This window comes from Carlito syrichta, unplaced genomic scaffold, assembly GCF_000164805.1.
Source record: "Carlito syrichta isolate Samal-C Ts95f unplaced genomic scaffold, Tarsius_syrichta-2.0.1 Scaffold302454, whole genome shotgun sequence".
Classification (NCBI taxonomy): Eukaryota; Metazoa; Chordata; class Mammalia; order Primates; family Tarsiidae; genus Carlito; species Carlito syrichta.
In genome coordinates this window covers 255,210-259,960 of record NW_007246550.1, presented here as the reverse complement: position 1 = coordinate 259,960, position 4,751 = coordinate 255,210, and the positions used below count along the sequence as shown (strand labels likewise).

The 4,751-nt window shown below is 45.4% G+C and overlaps 1 pseudogene; it reads right to left on the bottom strand.

Annotated features, from left to right (window-relative positions):
- Nucleotides 1–763: 763 nt before the first annotated feature.
- LOC110595518 lies at nt 764–1,225 on the bottom strand (annotated as a pseudogene).
- Between the last annotated feature and the right edge of the window lie 3,526 nt (nt 1,226–4,751).

The following is a 4,751-nucleotide window of genomic DNA, read 5'->3' as shown; positions in this document are numbered from 1 at the left end:
GGCTGAGCTACTGAGCCCGACTGATGCAGATTTCTTTTTTCTTTTTTTTGCGTTGGAGTCTCACTCTGTCACCCAGACTGGAGTGCAGTGGCTGCTCCCGGCCACCGTAGCCTCGACCTGCTGGGCTCCGGTGATCCTTCCGCCTCAGCCTTCTGAGTAGCTGGAATTACAGGTCCGTGCTACCACGCCCGGCTGATTTTTTGATTTATTGTAGAGTTGAGGTCTCGCTGCCCAGGCGGGTCTCGAACCCGCAGGCTCAGGCAATCCACTCACCTCAGCCTCCCAAGGTGCGGGATTATAGGCTGAGCCACCAAGCCCGGCTTGATGCAGATTTCTTATAGGTACATTTTGAAATTCCTTCGTAACCAGAATAAACATTGTATACAGATTTTTAAAATGTGCCTTGAAACACATTAATTTTTGTCAGTCTGGCCAAACTTGCCAAAACCCATTATTGCTAAAACCAATAATCCTGAGATCCTAAACTAAAAAACTTGTCAAAGAAAAAATGCCTAGACTCTACAAGTGTCCTAGAATTTGTCTTTAAACGGGAGAGAAAATTTTTTAAAATACATGGAGCTTTCTAAAAGGTCTTTAATAAGCTACCTTGGGAGTGCAATTGAAAAACAGAAGTTGGTATAAGAAAAACAGATGCTTCAGTGCAGCTCCAAAAATCTTTTATAAACACAGTCATTTGGGAAGGACGATCCTGGATCAGAAGTGTGATTCCTTGTGTATCTACATTATGTGTGCATGTCTCATCTCAGTTGTCATATTTGTCTCTGTCATTTCCTTCTGAGTAGTGGTCACAACCACCCTGGTTTCTGGACCATAGTCTCCGAACCGTCCATATCGATATCCATATCCTCCAGGTCAACGGTCATATCTGCCGCTCCCACAGCCTGGGTCCCCACCACCCCAAGAGTAGCCACGGCCCTGGACCCCAAAAGCATCCCCTCTGGTTCCCCGGGCAGACTTGCTGCATGGTCAACACGGATGTGGCGACTGTCCAGGGATTCTCCATTCATGGCTCTCACGGCATCTGAGGCGTGCTCTGGGTAGGTGAAGGTGATGAAGCCAAAACCCCAGGATCGCCGAGTCTCCCGGTCTTGACAACCACCACCTCAGAAATAAGACCAAAGCTGCTAAAGTGGTCTACCAGTGCCTGCGCGTCGGTGTCAGAGTTGAGCCCTCCCACAAAGAGCTTTCCTTCTTCAGAGGACATGGCCGTGAGTTCGAGTCCTGGAAGTTAAAAAGCAAAAGAGCCAGACAGATGGCGAGCTCTGAGGACCAGAGAGATCAGAGCGCTGGGAATCTATTTAACGGTAAAGAGTTCCTACGGGATTCTTCCAGGCAGATAACTCTGACCCAGGCTACAAAGAGTACAGAGATGAAGGTAGCCTCTGGACTCCAGCAGTAAATTCATTCCAAAGGTTGCAATCACTTCCCAAGTGCAATAGAGACATAAAGCAGTTAAATATTTGGGGCTAAAGAAAATCCCAGAGGGAAATCTCTCGCTCTATAAATAAGGGAAGAAGAGCCGGGCTCGGTGGCTCAGCCTGTAATCCCGTGCCTTTGGGAGGCTGAGGTGAGTGAATGGCCTGAGCCCGCAGGTTCGAGACCCGCCTGGGCAGCGAGACCTCATCTCTACAATAAATAAAAAATTCAGCCGGGCGTGGTAGCACATGCCTATAATTCCGGCTACTCAAAAGGCTGAGGCAGAAGGATCGCCGGAGCCCGGCAGGTCGAGGCTGCGGTGGCTGGGAGCGGCCACTGCACTCCAGTTTGGGCGACAGAGTGAGACTCCAACTCAAAAAAAAAAAAAAAAAAGGAAAAAAGAAAAAAAAATAAGGGAAGAAAATGGAAAGCTCAACACCTAGGTCAGTTACAACCCTGATCCTCAACAACAGAAATAGCATTAGCCACTGGTTATGTCTTGCCAAACATTTATTTCTGATTCTCAAAATCTGAAATGCATCTGGAGATTAATTTAACAAAAAGATATATTCTGTCAACCACTACGGACCAAGGGATTTCTATGTGCAAGGCACTATATTAACTGCGCTCCTTGCCTTTAAATAGTCTGTAATCCAGTAGGGTTGAGAACCCAGGTACGTGATTCAATGAGATATAAAGCAGAATGGAAAGGTAGGTACAAGACACCAGGGGAAGGAGGTGAATCCTCCCACTAATGATTCTGGAAGCCATCGTGGGAGAGGCGACTTTTCTGCCACACTTTAGCTGGGACAGATCTGAAGAGATTGGAGGGGAAGGTATTTGGGTTGCTTGGGAATTGTATGGAAGATGTCATGGAGGTCAAGTTACATAAAATAGGAGGAATAGAGCGACACTCTCGCTGGACTCTGGTATCCATGATTTAAGGACCAGAAAGCTCCACCCAAAATATAACTTGTCTTTTTTTTTTTTTTTAGCTCTTCAATGTTTTATGGTATATTACTATATTATGATCACAATATTGATTTTTTGTTTTTAAGATCTAATGGACATACTCAAATATAAAGCATGGACCTAGTTTGTAATTTTTCCTATTTTTAATAGAACCAAAAAAACACACTCTCTATATATATATTTGAAGTCAGGTTCTCACTCTATTGCCCAGACTAGAGTGCAATGGCACCATCATGGCTCACTACCACCTCAATCTTCCCTTCTCAGCCTCCCAAGTAGCAGGGAACTATCGGTGCACACTACCATGCCCAGCTAATATCCTTGTATTATCACTATTTGTAGAGATAGGTTCTCACTATGTTGCCCAGGCTGGTCTCGAACTCCCACGCCCAAGATATCCTTTTGTCTCAGCCTTCCAAAGTGCTGGGATTATAGGCATGAGCCACCACTCCTGGCTTTTCCCCCGAATTCTCGATATGACCTAACATCAGTCAGGGAAAGAAATGTAGACTGGTTTAAATATCTAGAGAGACTGTGGACACTTAGAGTTCCTGCCCAGCGTATGGCCACTATATTCTAGGGACACAAGAAACGGGTTCTTCAGTTTATAAGTAAGCCATAAAGTTAAAGATTTACCACATATTGCATCAAAATGGTACAAGCTGGCACCGTGTATTTATTTCTGATATGAGAAGCTAGACACACCTGCAATTAGCAAATAATGACATGGAACCAAGAGTGAACACGCAATGAAACATACCAGAGTGCTCAGTCACTCAGTTCATTGTGCTAGTAATTATTAATGGGCGCCTCACTGAGCCACCTTGGAATTCTCTAAACCAATCCTCAAGTCGAGTAAGTTCTGGGCCCGGGGATGCTTGGCTATATCTGGAGACATCTGGGGTTGATTCAACTGGAGAAGGCGCTACTAGCATCTACCAGACAGAGGCCCAGGGTGCCGAGCTACAATGCACAGGACGACTTCCCAGCTGGGAGTGTCCCCTGGCCCGGGTGTCAGTAGTTCTGGGGCTGAAAGCCCCGCTCTGGACTACAAACCACTTGGCATGAACGCGAGTCCTCTAAAAGTGCTCACCTCATACTACTCACCCCCAGCCCCAAATCTGTTCTGAAGTTACTAGGTGTGATCACTGCACAGGACTCCACACCCACCCTGTTGATGTGGTGGCCGGGTAGAGGGTAGGGGCCTGAATGCACATCCTCGTCTGACTGTACCAAGTGACCTCTGGTTGTTGAACCCCTTTGCACCTCAGGCTTCTCGTCGGTAAAGTGGGGATAGCAGGAGTAACTGTTTCATAAGGTTGATGTGATGTTTGAATGAACAGACTCAGCCGGGTGCAGTGGCTCACACCTATAATTTCTGCACTTTGGGAGGCTGAGGCAGGAGGGTCACTTGTAGCCAGGAGTTTGAGACCAGCCTAGGCAACATAGCAACACCTTGTCTCTATAATCAAGACTATAAAATTATTAAAAATAAATAAATACATACATAAACTCTTGTGAAGTACTTAGAACAGAATCCGGTCCATAGCACTAAAAAGTATACACTTTTGCTATTATTAGGATCATCAGTATTACTATTGGCACAAAAAAGAAAGTTAAAGATTTGCATTTATCTAGACCTGTTTCTAAAACCTCAGTCCCTTGAATACTCATATGACTTCTGAGTATCATTTCAACTATGATTTACTCAAGATAACTCCTTATATCGTTGCACTTTGTATAAACCTTTTGTGTCATTCACAGGTTTGGTATCTCAACGGTGTCTTCCTAATACACATGAAATAACGCACTGCTGTCAAAGTCAAGTTTTCTTTGTGTTGCACTTAAGATCATCTAATGTGACTCATTGGCGAACCTGCAGCAATGATTGGAGACCACTGGCGTAGAAAGCCTCCGATGCGGAAAAGACCTTGGATATCTGACCCTATTAATGGACTTTTGCCATTCATGTAGCTTAGCCTGTCTTCCTCTCAATGCCACATATTCTCACCTTTGCAGCTGAGGCCTTGGCTTCACCAAACAGACATGCTCACACTTGAGTCTGAATCAGAAGCTGTGACCCGAAGGGGCAGGGACTTTGTGAATCTTCTCGGTTCCCAGGTGAGCTCCCAGGGCTGCAGGGCATCCACCCCAGGTTGTAGAGGTGGCAGCAATGTTCTCACTTGTCCAAGTTTGCTGCGTGATTGTTGGTGACTCTGAAATTCTGGGCCTGATTGTACAGCCTTCTCAGAAGTTCTGTGAGCCATCCAGTATTGCTTCATTAATCTTTTTTTTTTTAATAGCCTTAATTCAACCAGAGTCAGTTCCTGTTTGCAAATAAA